This window comes from Myotis daubentonii, chromosome 3 (assembly GCF_963259705.1).
Source record: "Myotis daubentonii chromosome 3, mMyoDau2.1, whole genome shotgun sequence".
Classification (NCBI taxonomy): domain Eukaryota; kingdom Metazoa; phylum Chordata; class Mammalia; order Chiroptera; family Vespertilionidae; genus Myotis; species Myotis daubentonii.
In genome coordinates this window covers 3660566-3676922 of record NC_081842.1, presented here as the reverse complement: position 1 = coordinate 3676922, position 16357 = coordinate 3660566, and the positions used below count along the sequence as shown (strand labels likewise).

General features: G+C 55.7%; 1 protein-coding gene across 1 annotated transcript in view; it reads right to left on the bottom strand.

Annotated features, from left to right (window-relative positions):
• Positions 1-8572: 8572 nt before the first annotated feature.
• CHAF1B (chromatin assembly factor 1 subunit B) overlaps positions 8573-16357 on the bottom strand; it is a 158424-nt gene continuing 150639 nt past the window's right edge. The window contains exon 14 of the transcript XR_009451738.1: positions 8573-8585. The gene's annotated coding sequence lies outside the window, so the exon portion shown is untranslated. The remainder of the gene's footprint in view (positions 8586-16357) is intronic.

Genomic DNA, 16357 nt, shown 5'->3' with positions numbered 1-16357 from the left:
AGGGTGCAGGCTGGGCTGAGGGCCCCCCCTCCCCACGTGCGAATTTTGTGCACTGGGCCTTTAGTTTATAATAAAGAACAACAACAAGAAGCAGTGCTAAGTTTGACCCCTTCCAGCAATATCAGTGTTTTGAGCAGGGGCAAGGAAAAGGAAGCCAGCTCGAACTGTGGAATTTGGGACATGGACCTACCTGTTTTGCAGGGTCGGGGGGCGGGGGGGGTCGGGATTCTGAGCCTGCCTGGCTCCCCCATAATCACACCAAGTGTTCAGTAGTTACTGGCTTCATCTGACAGTAGAGATGCTATATTTGGAGCGATGCCTATAATGATTCCTGGCTTCCCTGACACACATAGAATATGATGCCAAATCCCCTTCCACACGCCCCCGGAAGAGAAAGCAAACACCCTACTGCACGCTCACATTTCCTTAGATTGCTGCAGGGAGTTGTTCTCCGCAGAGGTATAAGAGGGTGTGGTTTATGAGCCTTCCACAGTGGGTTTGAAGGGGGGCACTGCCTGCTTCGCTCTGGCTCTGGCCGGGTAGGGGGCCCTTTGTCTCCAAGGAGCCGAAACACGAGCTGGTGGAGGCAGGGGTGGGGCTGGGTGGGGGACCTCATCCTCACAGGCGGGGGACACAGCCAGCTCAGCCCCTCCACTCGCCAGCGGCTTCACTCAGCGTTCCTGGACGCTTCGTTGTTGCTTCTCTCAAGAAAGAAAGAAGACACGTGGACAGGAAGATTGACGGTGGACCCTCTGATGCCACAGAAGCACTGGCGTTCTTTTCCTGTCTGTGCTTCTCTCTGTGAGGACTGCTGCCGGGACGTTAAGAATTTCACTTCTGCCAAAGCCAGTTTGGCTCAGTGGATAGAGCGTCGGCCTACGGACTGAAGGGTCCCAGGTTCGATTCCGGTCAAGGGCATGTACCTGGGTTGCGGGTGCATCCCCAGTGGGAGATGTGCAGGAGGCAGCTGATCGATGTTTCTCTCTCATCGATGTTTCTGGCTCTCTATCTCTCTCCCTTCCTCTCTGTAAAAAATCAATAAAATATATTTTTTTAAAAAAAGAATTTCACTTCTTTTCCCTTTCTCTCTCTGCTATACATGCCAACCAGGGGAGCGATGAGAGTGTAGTTGGTTGAAAAATGGTTTCCCAAAGCTAAGTCCATGTCCTAACCCCTAGAACGGATGAAGGTGGCCTTGTTTGAAGCAGGACTTCGCAGATGTGATTGAATTAAGGATCTTGCAATGAAGAGATCACCCTGGGTAATCCCACCCTGAGGGACCCCACCAGTCCACCCTGGGTGGACCTTAACACCCTACACGCCACCACAGTCCTCAGAAAAGGGAGGCAGAGAGAGATCAGGCAGCTACACGCACGGAGAAGAGGATGTGAAGATGGAGACGGAGGTAGGCGTGATGCAATGCTGGGGTTGCCAGAAGCTAGACGAGACGGAAAGGATTCTCCCCGGAGCTTGGGACAGGGGTGGAGGGGGGAGGTGAAAGGGGGAGGGAACGCAGCCAGCCAACACCTTGGTCTCAGACTCCTGGCCTCCAGACTGTGGGAGAAGAAACGCCTGCTGTTCAAAGCCACCCAGTGTGTGGTAACTTGCTACAGCGGCCTCAGCGCACCCATACGGACGACTGTCTCCGACACCCATCCCAGGAGACCTAGGAGGTTGTCATTTCTCCTCCAGTCGTTTCCATTCTGCTGAGGGGTGCCTGGCCGCAGGGGCAGGGCTCGGCCAGGAGCCTAGCCCACAGCCCACAGCAGAGCTCTGATGACACTTGATACTGTCAGTCCTTCAAGTCCCAGCCAGTCCGCAGCTCTTCGGGAGGGGATGGCCATCCTGGGAATACGTCATGGTGGCGGGGTGGCCCTCTGCAATCTGCCCTGTGATCTTAGAAAAGGGCTCAACTCCGTCTCCATCAGGAACTTGAGCAGCTTACCCTTGGCACCGCTGTCTGCCCTGAAGATGCTGCAGTTGCTGGGTTAAGCTTGTTGAGCTGGTGAGAAGCCTTGGGACCTTCTTGGCCACTCTGGCCTTCACACCTGCCCTTCCACGATCTGCATTTGGTCTTAGAAGCCTTTCTTCCCGGCTGCTCTCTTTGGTGGCCAGCGTCCGCATTGAAATGGGCCCACGCAACTGCACGGACTAACCCCGAGTCTGAGGACCACTCAGCACCCCTCCTCCGGTGTCCCTGGGCCTCAGCACCACACACACCCCAGCCCCCAGCCCCCAGCCCCCCCCCCCCCCGCCACACACACACACACACACACACACACACACACACACACGCACGCACATGCGCAGGAACCCTCAGGAAAGGTGCAATTCATCACATTGACTCAGCGTATCCTCAGGCTGAGTCCCACCTTCCAGATCCTATCTAATTTCCCATCTGTTTCTTTTAATTATTACAAGTGTTATTACAGCATTTTACTTGGGCCTCTGTTATTTCCTCTAGGGCGACTATTTTCTTTTAAGCACACAAAAATATCTCTTGGAGTGAGCGATACACAGAGCCATTAGGTAAAATTAATTGGAGTAATTAAGAACACGTTTTCCTGGAAACCCGCGTTGTAGGTGCTGGCCCGGGCTGGTCCGCAGGGAGGGGTTCGCGGGGCGCCCTCGCCCTGGTCCCCGCCGGCTCCGGCTGCTGGTGGTTCTCACCGGGAGCGCTCGGAGTGGCGGTGACACGCTAATTGAGCCTCACTGTTTCCAGGTGTGTGGCACACTCCGGGGTCACGTGCAGGAGCTGCACATGCGTTCAATTACTGCCGATCGGAAGGAATGCAACCTGTCACCCGGTAAAGTGTCAATTACCACCGGGCGGCTGCCCGCAAGTAAGCCAACGGCCCCTTCCCTGCGGAGCGCCTCCTGGGGCTGGAAACAGTGTGTGCCTGATGGGGAAGCGGGGAGGGGAAGGGCCAGCCGGAGGGTAGATAAATCCTCTGGAAAATGCAGGCGAGGTGTGCCCACTTGTGTCCGGGTCACACTGTGGAGGGTGGAAGGCCATGGGTGGCGTCAAGAAGCCGCAGGAGCCTGGCCGGCATGGCTCAGTGGTTGAGCATCGACCATGAACCAGGGGGTCATGGTTGGATTCCCGGTCAGGGCACATGCCTGGGTTGCAGGCTCGACTCCTAGTGTGGGGTGTGCAGGAGGCAGCCAATCAATGATTCTCTCTCATCATTCATGTTTCTCTCTCTTCCTCTCCCTTCCTCTCTGAAATCAATAAAAATTTAGTGGGGGGGGGGGGAAGAAGCCACGGGGGCTGCAGAAACCCATTCCAGGATCTGAGGGGTGGCTGCGGGCCCAGGGCTGCGGGAGCAAGAGGCTCATTACGTATGCAGAGTTATTGCATGGGGCTAACTTATGACCTTGACATTTTAAATGTTTGTGCTTCACCTTTGCATAAGCAAAGCGAAGAACTGGTCATTTTCCTGCAAGTTTTGGCTCTCACCTATTAATCTCAAATTGCAATACTTTGACAACCAAAACATGCGATTAATTTATGTAGGAAGAGTTTTTACAAACCAGGTTTCCCGCCCGCTCTGGTCGTCATGAATTGTAACTGAGCCCTTATTCCCTTTGGGGTCTTTCAGACAAATATGAGGCCAGGACACCCCCGGCCGCCCCACGAGGCCTTCTAGAGGAATTTTTCTTTCCTTCCTTCCTTTTTTTTTTAAAAGGCATTTTTCTTAGGGGCCAGGAACAGTTATTATAATTAGTATTTATTACACCGCCTTCCTTCCCCAAACGGGCAGTGATCAATCATGATGACCGCCTCCACGCTGCCCCGCATGGAATAAGGATTAGCCCCCCTCTCCCATGGCAACAAGAAGAGGGGGCACGGGCTCATTCAAGGTCACCTGACCAATTATTCCACGTTAGAAACCACAGCCGCTTCGGCTCCACCACCGAGTAGACAAACAGGCCATGTTTCCACTCCCCGCCTCTGGGTTGGGGCGTTGGAGCCCAGTTCCCTGTTTGACCTTGGCCGCCACTCACCCAGGGCAAACACTGGTGAAACAGCGACCTTCAGCTGTGTTCACTGTAGGCGTAAGATGCTTTGGTCGACAGAAGACAGATTGAACTCCAAACCTCAGGACCCCAGCGAGCGCTTCTTCCTGGGGAAAGCCGTCACTGTCGCTGCAGTTTCATCTCATGCCCATTTCCCTTCCTTTCCCCGCTCCATGCCTCTCTTCCAGCTCCTCCCTTCTCGAGGCCTCTCGCTTAGTCTCGTTGCTTTCTCCTCCAGAACGTGGGCCTTGGCCGTTGACCACATCGAACAGGATGAAGCTACCGCGGTGCAGCCGTGTCTGCCTGGCACGCCGGCAGTTCCTCGCGGCTCAGCTGCACGAGGGCGGCTCCCGGGGAGTGGGCTCCGCAGTGGTCATCTGGCTGAGCAGTGGGCACCCGGAGAGGATTGTAAAAACGGCCTGATGCTACACAGCTCAGGTGTGTGTTCCCCGTTTTTATCATTAAAGTAAGGATCTCGTTGCTTCTGGGTTTTATTGATAAATCACTTATGAAAGCCCGGTGTTGGGATGTTTTAACCGGAGCCAGCTTCTTCCCCATTGTTGTGGGATGGGGAGCAGGGCCTGGTCAAGAAGAGGCACAGCTGGGCTTGTGAATTCTTCCCTGGACACAAATAAGGTTGATGTTGTGAATCAGGCAGAGAGAGAGAGAGAGAGAGAGAGAGAGAGAGAGAGAGAGAGAGAGAGAGAGAGAGGAGTGGCTATAGAGTTAAGCCTCAGATTGACCTGTGGCAGGGCCACAAATAAGTCCCAGCTTGGAGGGCAGAGCCCTCTTAACATAATTAAGCTTGACCTTATAGTCCTCCCTTGCTCCTTCCTAGGTAGCTAATGGGCTGTGGGAGGTGCAGCAAGTGCTGCCAAAACAAGGTGAAACTCACAAGAACATTGTAAACACGTTGACCAGTACCCTTGTTTGCTTTGTGTGCTCTGACTATAAAACAAAGACTCGGTTTGCAGGCTGTGGCGCTGTCTCTCCATCAGAGACGCAGCAACCCACCGAGCCCCAGCTGTATCCTCGTCTGTCTTCTTTAATCCTTCACTGCCCCTCCTCAGGCTCACCGAACGTGCCCGTGCTGGACACGACGAGAGAGAGAGAGAGAGAGAGAGAGAGAGAGAGAGAGAGAGAGTAGAGGGGAGGGGACCCTTGGGCTGTCCAACTCATATCAGTCTAACCACACTTTCCTTGTTCCATGGGAGTGATGCTCGTTTCTATGCGACCACATCTGTGTGGATTGTTTTAAAGTGGCACCAGGTGAAGAAGAGAATGTGTTCTGACGCTCTGCCCTTGACTGGGTTTCCTTGCTGAGTGTGAGCCGCTAAACGCAGGCTCAGCCCCGGACACTGAGGGCTGGAGCAGGACTTTCTGGGCCACCCGCTGGGCTGCGCAGGCCAGGGAGGTGCTGGCTTGGAGACAGCCGCCTTGCTGTGTCCTCACCTGGGGGGGGCGGGATGAGGCGGGGAGAAGCCAGCTCTCCTGTGACCCTTCTTGGAAGGGCCCTCATCCCATTCATGGCTCCACGTGGCTTCATGACCTGGTTACCTCCCCAGGCCACCCCCCTCCTGTCCCATCACATTAGAGCGTCGGTACAGTGGGGCCTTGACTTGCGAGTGTCCCGACTAAGGAGTTTTTTGAGATACCAGCTGTCTCTCTGCAGATTTTTTGCATTGAGTTGACAGAGTAATTTGAGTTAACGAGCTCCTTAACGAGCTCGGTAAGTCAAGGCCCCACTGTATATGAATTTTGTGATATCCAGTCCATCCCATCAGGTTAACCAGGCTGTTCGATGAAACCTGCTGAGTGGACTCAGTAACAGCCTGGCCTCCGTGTCCTGCCGGCCTCAGTGCAGGAGCATTCGCCCTTTCGTCTTTGGCTCGTGCATCTTTCAAATGACCTGTCTTGGTCCAGATTCCCTAGAAAACAGAGCCGGGGGCAAGGATGAGGAGCGAAAGCTTTATTTGGGAGGTGCGCCCGCAGGGCAGGGAGAGTGGGGGGACAGCGAGGGGGTGGGAAGCAATGCCACAGCCACGAAGGCAGACTAGTTGCTCGGCAGGTGTCACAGAGTCTCCTGGGGCCTGGGCAGAAGAGGGGGACAGAGTTGGGAGGTAAGTTGGTTCCACCACTCCCTCCCTGCCCTGCCGCGGGGATACCCAAGCCCAGATCCTGGGCTTACTTTGCAAATTGATTCTCTTTCTCTCTCCCCCCCCCCGAGGCCCCCACTCCCCCTGTCACCCTCACCCCGTTTCACCCCCTGTTGTCTGAGGCCGCCTGGGGACTGAGCCTGGGGTCGGGAAGCCGCCTCTGCGTCCCCGAGGCCTTTCCTGGAGCCCCTCCCCCTGGACAAATAAAACCGGGAGTGGAGGTCATGACGCCGCACGTCATTAGGCGAAATTGGATTAATTAACCTCGTCTGGCCTCTCAGCTGAGAGCCAGGAGGACGGGGTCTAGTTCAAACGCAGCGTTTTTGGAAATGTCGGCCGTGACCAGGTGATAAATATTTATAAATACCCGCGCCTCGTGTCCACAGGCCGGGCAGTGTACCTCCACGCGGGCGTACACAAAGGCACTCTGTTGTCCGCACGCGCTGGAAGCCGCGGCCTTGAAAGAGCCCTTATGGTTGTGCTGTGCGTGTTTATGAAGAAGAATATGCAAACGGCTCGGCTGAATGGGCCCATTGATGGGGTATCAGGGCGGGCAGGCCGGGCGGCGGGCGGCGGGGATGATGATAATGTTCCTCCAAGCGAGAGGCCTGGGCCTGATGGCGTGGTGCCCGGGGTCACCAGCCCTGGCCACGCCCGGCTGCGGTGTTTGTTCTGGAAACGTTGACTTAGGACTTGAGTGTGTCCTTGAGCCGTGGCACGTGGGTCCAGAGCCACAGAGCCGTGCAAAGGGTCCCCCCCCCCCCCGGCCCCGCAAATCGAGCTCCAAGGAGTAACAGGAGGATTGGATGTATGTCCCAGCGAAACCCTTTCTGCCTCCCCTTCCTGCGTAGGAAGCGTTTCCTGGGGTCTCCCACTTCCGTGCCCCCAGCCTCTCCCCTGCTTTTCTTGGTAGAGACCTTTCAGCTTTATCCCCTCTGAGCATCTCAGATCCCGTCCTTGTCTTAGGGCCGTGGTTGGCAAACTGCAGCTCGAGAGCCACACACGGCTCTTTGGCCCCTTGAGTGTGGCTCTTCCACAAAATACTGACTTCTGCCCATGGGCCAGGAAGTTTCAATCACACTGTATGTGCGCGCCCACACGTGGTATTTTGTGGAAGAGCCACATTCAAGGGGCCAAAGAGCCGCGTGTGGCTCGCGAGCCGCGGTTTGCCGACCACTGTCTTAGGGGGCTTCTCATTCATTTATTCAACCAGTATGTAGTGAGGGCCTACTATGTGCCCGACATGGATCACTTGCTGGGGCCTTGGTGAGGGATCGAATTGACATGGTTCCTACAACCCTCCTGGGAAGAGACATCAAATAACAACAACAGCCCGGCCAGTGTAGGTCAGCTGGTTGAGGGTTGGCCTATGAACCAAGAGGTCACGGTGCAATTTCCAGTCAGGGCACAGGCCCGGGTTGTGGGCTCCGTCCCCAATAGGGGGCGTGCAGGAGGCAGCCGATCCATGATTCTCTCGCATCATTGATGTTGCTATCTCTTTCTCCCTCTCCCTTCCTCTCTGGAATCAATAAAAATATATTTAAAAAATCAAAAAGGCTAGACAACAACAACAGGTTGACAAAAAACAAGAATGACTTCCAAGAGGGTGGCAGGCAGGTCCCCGTTGTTAGGGAAGGCCTGGGTTGGGGCGTGTACTGGGGGAGTGTTTCCGGGGGGCGTCCAGGAAATGTGCCCAGGAGTGACCGGTGGGTTGAGAGCTGGCTGCGAAGGAGCCGGCCTCCCAGGGTCTGAGGCGGGAAGAACCTTCCAGGCAGAAGGAAGAGCAAGGGCAGGAGGCCAAGGAGCCATGACCTCGGCGTGTTCAAGGGTCAGGAAGGCAGAGAGCTCAGTGAGCCAGCGGCGATGGCCAGCAGGTGGCCCGCCTGCGTGAGTCCCGGGAAGGCGAAGGTGGCGCCTGGATGCCGGCCCCTCTCAGGCTTGGCTGTTGGGTCACCGTTGCCCCAGAGCAGGTGGGAAGCCAAGAGGTAGTGTTCAGGTTGTGGATTCAACCCCCCTGGCCGACTGGTTTACTTAGGAACCTCTGGGATAAAAGCACGGCCCAAGGCTTGGGGGTCTGTCCCCACCAGTATTTGCGTTTGAGCTCAACGCTATCTGTCTTGGCACCTTTCGTCACAGAGCTTGGCGGCTCCCTCCTGGTTTGATCCCCGTTCACCTGGAGGCCTCCCAGGTGACAATTTCCCTTCAGACGCTCCCTGGCTCGCTTACCACGCCTCGTGATTGAAAGAGAAAATTGAAAGACTCACCTTTGTTTATTGTTCCAAGACTCGTTGACATCACGATCGATACATCCAGACAGAAGCTATTAACATTTTAATGAGTTCCTCGGTGATATTCCGACCTGCGTCAATGAGTCATGGCCCTTGGATTAAGGATGCGCTCCGGAAACGACTGTAAATATATATAAGAAGGCCCCGCGGGGAGCTGTCGCCGTCAGTCCTGGGAAGAGGAGCGAGCACGCGTGAGTCAAGAAGCGCACAGCGGGGCTGGCCCCGGGTGGCGCGTTTCCTGTAAGAGAATAACCTTTCCAAAGGCCACTGGTCGCCACTAAATGACACACAGAGTCCACCGCTGTCGATTGTCAGGTGTGTGTGGGGGGGGAGGGGGGCGTGGAGCGTTGCTGTGAGGACGAGGGGAATCCTTCAGATTCAGACCTGGGAGATCTCCTTGAGGGAGGGGTGAGGCTTTGGAGGGCAGACAGATCCAGAGCCAGGGACAGTTATTGGAAAAGAACACTGGGCATCTCCACGGCCAGGGGCTGGGATGACAGCACAGGGATGGGAGCCCACACGGCTCCAGGCAGCGTGTTGCATGCTGTGCTGTGACAGCCCTTTCGGGTTCCCTCTTTCCTTGCAGTCAATGCCCTAAACCAGGGGTCCTCAAACTTTTTAAACAGGGGGCCAGTTCACTGTCCCTCAGACCGTTGGAGGGCTGGGGGCCAGTTCACTGTCCCTCAGACCGTTGGAGGGCCGGACTATAGTTTAAAAAAAAACTATGAACAAATTCCTATGCACACTGCACATACCTTATTTTGAAGTAAAAAAACGGGAACAACAAATCCAATATTTGTATTTGCATGTGGCCCGCGGGCCGTAGTTTGAGGACCCCTGCGCCTAAACATTCCCCTGGCTCTCTCTCTCTCTCTCTCTCTCTCTCTCTCTCTCTCTCTCTTTCTTCTTAAAATGTTTTAATGGATTTTTAGAGAGGGAGGGAGAATGAGAGGGAGATAGAGACAGAAACATCAATGATGAGAGAGAACCATCAATCGATTGCCTCCTGCACACCCACACTGGGGATCGAGCCTGCAGCCCGGGCATGTGCCCTGACTGGGAATCGAACGGGTGACCTCCTGGTTCCTGTGCTGACGCTTAACCACTGAGCCACTGGTCAGGCCCCCGTGTCTCTCTTGACCCGATGGGGCTCTAGGCTGCGGTAGAGTCAAGCTCACCGGTGGGATCTGGTGCCGACGCCGGCCTACCCTGGGACTTTGGTCTCTGGAAGGCAAACTTGACCCTGTGTTTGTGCCAAGGGGAAGAGGCCTACTCATTGGTGAACTCGGGGTGAGGGTGTACCCCAAGACCCGGCTTGCCTTCCCGTGAGACACAGGGCCCAGGGTTTGCTCTTGGGCTGGGCTTGGGGGCGGGGGAGGGGGGAGCCTAAGGGGGTGACAGGGCATTAATGACAGTAGTCGCCCTGGGAAGCCTCTAGCCAGGAGCCATTCGACTGCTGGGCAGGGCTCGGGAGGCCGGGGGGCTGTGGGCTCAGCAGCTTGGATCTGGGGCAGGGGAAGAAGCTGGCCCCTGGGGGCGGGCAGGGCTGAGGTTGAGCCACGGAAAGTCTCCAAAGCCATTCATGCCGTGGGTTCTGCGGCGGTGGGAGGAGGTGGGGGTGGGGGCCCTGGAGTCATGAACCGCGCGCCGTGTTCTCGCACACGGAGCCGGTGAGCGCCGAGGATGTAGGCGGACAGAGCCAGCGTTCCCGGCGCTGGGACACCTGGCTTCCCTCTTGCTTTGCTGGAGACGGCCAATTGGAAGCGTGAATGGGGCGCGCAGGGGCAGCACACCTGTGCGCCCGCCGCGGGTCCCTGCCTGCACCTCAGGGTCCGCAGGGCACACCGTGGCTTCTCTCCACAACAAGATGAACGTCAAGTGAGGGAGGGCGGCTCAGCAGCCCCGCAGCCAGCGGGGAGGTGGGTGAGACTCGCCAGTTAGACGGGAAGGACAGGGTGGCCCTGCGATGTCCTCTGGGTTGCCATTCAGCTACGTGGAGGGCAATGGGCAGGCGACCTAAGCTCGGCCCCTCACTTTCTTTTTTCTATAAACTTATGTATTTATTTACTTCTTTTTTATTATTATTATTGATTTCAGAGAGGAAGGGAGAGGGAGAGAGAGATAGAAACATCAGTGATAAGGAAGAATTACTGACCGGCTGCTTCCTGCACGGCCCCTCCTGGAGATACAGCCCGCAACCCGGGCCTGTGCCCTGACTGGGACTCAAACCCTCACCTCCTGGTTCATAGGTCACCCCTCAGGCACTGAACCACGCCGGCCGGGCCGCTCCTCACTTTCTGCGATCACAGGTCGCCGGCGTGCTTCTGCGGTTCCGCGTTTTGACGGTGTTTTACTCAGTGTCTACCATGGGCTTCGCTTCTGGCAGAGCGGGCGGGCCAAGCGGATGGGAACAGCCGCGGGTACACGTGCCACCAAAGGCTGGAGGAGGGAAACAACGAAAGGCCCAGGGTCAGGCCCCAGGGAGCTGGGATCTGACGGCAGGAACCCCCTGGCCGAGGCCCACCGGACCGGTCTCAGCCCTGGTTCCCGGCCACTTCAGCACCGCGGACCTGGGACTTGGACTTCTGCTCAGGTGAGGCCTCCAGGGGCAGCACGCCCTGCCAGGGGGGGGCCTCGGGGCCAAGAAAGGTTTTCTTTCCGTCTCAGGCCCTGAGGCAGGGAGGGGATGGGGAGAAGCAGACGGTAGGGCTGCCCGATGCCCTGGGTCACGCGCTCTGGCCTCCGCGTGGGGCGAGCGGCTCTTCCTCGGAGACTTACAGGGAGCCGGCGTCTGGCTGGCTTTCTCCTCCACACCCCGATGTGGGTCTCTGCCGGGAGCCAGTCATCGACTCTGTCCACACCTTTGGGGAACCCCTGGACCTGCTGGGGTTGGACCCCGGCAGGTCTCGTGTGTCCCCGGAAAGGCGCTGATGGGAAGACGAAGCGCACCGCGCAGGTCCGACCCAGGGAAACCAAAGGGTGAAGCCGTGGCCTCTTTGCAGGTTGCGAGGAATGAGTTTGTGTGTGTGTTTTCAGGTGAAATTCACAAACGTGAAATTGGCCATTTTTGAATGGAAGATTCAGTGGCACTTAGTCATCCCCAGTGTCGTGCAGCCACTCCCCCATCTAAGCCCTCTCGGCACCCCCAAAAGAACCCCATGAAGCTGCCGCTCCCCACACTCCTCGCCTCCCAGCCCCCCAACCGCCGAGTTCCTCGCTTCTCTATGGATGCGTGTGTTCTGCACGTTCACCCAAACGCAAGCGTGCGATCCGTGGTCTTCCCCTCCGTCTGGTGTCTTCAGGGCCCATCCACTGTCCCTCCAGGAGCAGGTACCAGGACTGCCCTCCTTCCCACGGCTGAGGACCCCCCCGCCTGTGCTCGGAGGGGGTGTGGTTTCTTGTGAGAGTGACTGACTCTCACCCGGGTCCTTCTGTGACCCGGAAGCAGCCGGAGCCTGGGGTCACCCCTGGCTGTGACGGAGCTCTGACCCCGCAGAGTTAAGCAAACAGTCAGTAGGAAAATAAATTTGGGGCTCAGGTTCTGGCAGGTTAGGGGAAAGGTATTTCCGTGAGTGTTCTCGGGGTGTGCCCCCGAAATATGCCAGGTGGGGCGCGCTCTCGCAGGTGTGGGATCACGCAAATTAACAGTCCCTCGCTTCGGACCACTTGTGAGGCTGTCATTAAACCTGTTTCACTTTGACAAGGAAGGGTTTTACTGGACTCCTCAATGTCCCGCTCAAAGCGTCCTTCCTGTGCCCGCACCCGGGGTCCCCGCGGACGTTTCCTGTGCCCTGGGGCTGCTATCGGGTAACGCGCAGGCATGGCGCTCCGGCGTCACCGTCTGAAAGCTGACCCTGTCCTCCTGGGTTTGATGGAATGGTCGCCACCGTCTGCTCAGTGGGCGTGGGGTTTGGGTGTTTTTTTTGGAACAAGAGGCCTAAATTGTGCGTTTGGGATGAAGACAGATGATTCTTGAGTTAAATGGGGTTTTAGAAGCAGGAGTGTTTGTTTATGGGTTTGAAACATTGAAAAACAATATGGTACTGGCTCTCCCGAGGAAAACGAGCTGTTTCTCCCTAATGAAGTGTTTGAGACGGTTGTTGGGGAAACGGGTGATGGAGGCTTGTTTTTAATGGTTCCTCCTGGGCATGTCAGGAGCAAGCTCGCTCTCTCTCTCTCTCTCTCTCTTCCTCTCCCCCTGCCCCCACCCCCCGTTCTAACACACACACACACACACACACACACACACACACACACACACACAAACACACACACGACCCTGATGAAAAAACCTCACAAATATGATCCATCCCTGAATCTGCCAGGAAGGCAGGGGCCGCGTTTGGTTTGCTCAGCACCGAGAACAGGTCCTGGCACATAGTAGGTGCTTAGTAAGGGCTGATGGGAGTGGACGCTCCTTCCTGTTTGGCTGCGTCAGGATCTTCCTGGTTCCGGCAGGAATCCAGACGGAAGTTTTAGGGGGAATTTGCTGGTGTGCTGCTCAAGAGGAGAGCCATTTCCATTGTTTCATTCATTCATTCATTCATTCATTCATTCTTCATATATTTATTTATTCTTCCCGTTCCCTTTGGCAGCCGTCAGTTTGTTCTCTGAACGTATGGGTCTGTTTTGTCTCATTTAGTTTATTCATCCATTTCGGGGTTTTTTAGATTCATATGCTAAGAGAAGAATAATTTTTAGTTCATTAAAGATAATTTTTAAAAATATACAGAACAAGATTATATTTATCCATGAGTAGGAAGGACTTATCCACAGTACTCTGTGTCAGATGTCTCTTTAATTGGGGGTACATTTGAATAGAAATGACACCTGCCTGAGTGTCCTCCAGAGAAACAGAACCGATGGAGGGAGATGTAGGAAATGGGTGGACAGGGAGGCAGGTAGATAGACAGACAGATGCCAGGCACTGTGTGCCTTTGATCTCATTTAATCCCCAGCCTTCCCTGAAGTGGGAGTCATCATCCCCACTCTACAGATGAGTAGACTGAGGCTCAGGGAAGCACCTTTGCCCAAGGTCACCCACTGTGATAGCTCATTTTATGTGTCTACTTTACATGTTTTTTATGCATGTACAACACATGCACACACACATCTGATTGGGTCTGTTTCCCTGGGGAGCCCTGGCTAGGACGCCATGGTCATCAGGAAGCTGGGCCTGGAGGCTCGGGTGGCAGCTGGAAGTCCTTTCCACGGCACCACCCCGCCCAGCAGCAGCCGGGAGCCGGGGACACTTTCCGATGGAGCCAGGAGGCCCGCCTGCCCTGGTTCCTGGGCCCACGTGGGCCCTCAGCCAAGACTCTGTCGTGTCCACCTCTTCTGGCAGGAGTGTCCTCTCAGACAGGCTGGGTGCCGGGGGGCGGGGAGTGCACAGTCCCAGGACCAGGACCCAAAGTGCCAGGCTCCTGGTGGACACTCTGCCAGTCCACAGGGACGGAAGGCCTGGGGGTGGGAATCCGGATTACTGCCAGATTTCAGAGCCTGTCTCTCCCACCAGAGGCCCCGAGGGTTTCAGCAGGGAGCCATCCTGGAAACAGCAGGAAAAATGAGTATCTCGTGTCCCGTGATGTCCCATGATGTCCTGTGATGTTTTGTGATGTCCCGTGATATTCCATGATGTTCTGTGATGTCCCATGATGTTCTGTGATGTCTCATGATGTCCTGTGATGTTCTGAGATGTCCCATGATGCTTCGTGATGTCCTGTGATGTCCCATGATGCCCCATGATGTCCTGTGATGTCCCGTGATGCCCCGCACTAGAGAAGCCCTGACTCCGGAAAACGGAGCTCACCCATTCACTCAACGAAGATCCTGAGCCGGGTGCCTCGCATGGACCAGGCATTGGGGTGCAGTGTGAACAAGGCGGCAAGGGGCCCGGCACCAGAGAACTCGGCTGCAGAGAGAGGATTCCGTGTGGACTCAGTGGAGTGGTAGAGGGGGCTGGGCCTTGGAGGGGTGCTCTCAGGGACACCCAGAGAAGTCTTTTGTCCTCCTGTGTTGCACCCACTCATCTGCTGTTTGGCATTAGCGATTCATTCCCTTGGCGATGAAGGACCTTTAAGACGTTGAGGAGCCCAGATCGGGTGCCTGGTCCTATGAACAGCACACAGAATGGGCTCTGAGGTGAAGGGCAGCCGAGGAGGCAGGGCCAGAGGGAGGAGGTGCTCAGGTCAAGACCCTGTGGGCCGTGTGACCTGCACAGGCATCGGTCCTTCTGCCCCTGCGTTCCAGGGCCTGACTGGGTCTGCTGAGTCCCTGCCTCTTCCCCTGGCTGCCACGTCTGTGCTTTTGTTCAGGTCTCCACTCTTCGGGGAAAGTATTCCTTCTGCGCCGAGGAGTAAAACTGATGTCTGTCCCTCCCAAGGCCCCTCCATTTCCCTTGCAGATGATTGATTGATGAACTTGGGGCTCCATTTTGGCCAATGAGATGTGTGTGAAAGGTAATCAGTGAGGGGTGATGGGGGTTATGGAAAAGTGTCCTTACTTTTGAAAAGAGAGGGGAGACCACGCCTCCCCCCACGCTGGGCATTGATGGGTGGGAAGCAGAGCTGGGACAGGACCCCAAGCTGGTGGCTGTGGCCCCGCTGAGTCAGCAAACCCCAGAGCTGCCTCACCAGCACTCCGGTTACGTGGAGAATGTGACTCTTCATTGTCTGCACCATGTGGAATTTGGTGTTCATCCATTCATTTCTTGAACAAGTGTTTTTTAAGCACCCACTGGGTGCTTAGAATTGCAGCTATTCTAGTAGGGGAGACAGATTTTTAAACAACTAGAGGCCTGGTGCACAAAATTTGTGCATGGAGGGGGGAGTCCCTTAGCCTGGGCTGCACCCTCTTGTAATCTGGGACCCCTCAGGGGATGTCCAACTGCCGGTTTAGGTCCAATCCCCAGCAGGATCAGACCTAAACTGGCAGTCGGACATCCCTCTTGCAGTCCCGGACCACTGGCTCCTAACTGCTTGCCTGCCTGACGGCCTGATTGCTCCTAATCGCTTGCCTGCCTGCCTGTCATCTCTAACTGCCTCTGCCTCCGCCCCTGCTGCCGCGGCTTCGTCCGGAAGGATGTCTGGAAGGTTGTTCAGCTGTCCGGTTTAATTAGCATATTACGCTTTTATTATTATAGATAAACCTGATGCCCTAGCTCCAGGTCGGCAAACTGCGGCTCATGAGCCACATGCGGCTCTTTGGCCCCTTGAGTGTGGCTCTTCCTAAGCCTTAGGCGTGCCCTAATTAAGTTAATAACAATGTACCTACCTATATAGTTTAAGTTTAAAAAAATTGGCTCTCAAAAGAAATTTCAATCGTCGTACTGTTGATATTTGGCTCTGTTGACTAATGAGTTTGCCAACCACTGCCCTAGCTGGTTTGGCTCAGTGGATAGAATGTCAGCCTGCAGACCAAAGCCCGGGCCCTGGTCCGGGTGCGTGCAGGAGGCAACCAATCGATGTGTTTTTCTCACATCAATATTTCTCTGTCTTTCCCTCTGTCTTCCACCCTCCCTAAAAATCAACGGAAAAATATCCTCGGGTGAGGAAAAAAAACACATAACAAAACAATAAACCTGATGAATAAGTAACATTGATAGTGAATGTGGACAGAGCAGTCAGGGAGGCCTTCTGGAGAAGTTGACAGTCAGTCCACAGCCTCTGAACGAATTCCCTCTGGGAGGGTGAATGAAATGATGCCGCAGTGCATGCGCTGAGCTCTTCTAGCAAAGTCTGCGTAGAAAGAAGAGCCACTCAGCTGCGGGCCACTGCGCTCCCTCCCAGGACATGGGTGTCAGGAGACACATTGAAGAGTCCCCACCGAAGGAAGTGCTGTCGGCATCTCGTGGAGGCCGGGGGTGGCGGCTAAACCTCCCAGCAGGCTCAGGAC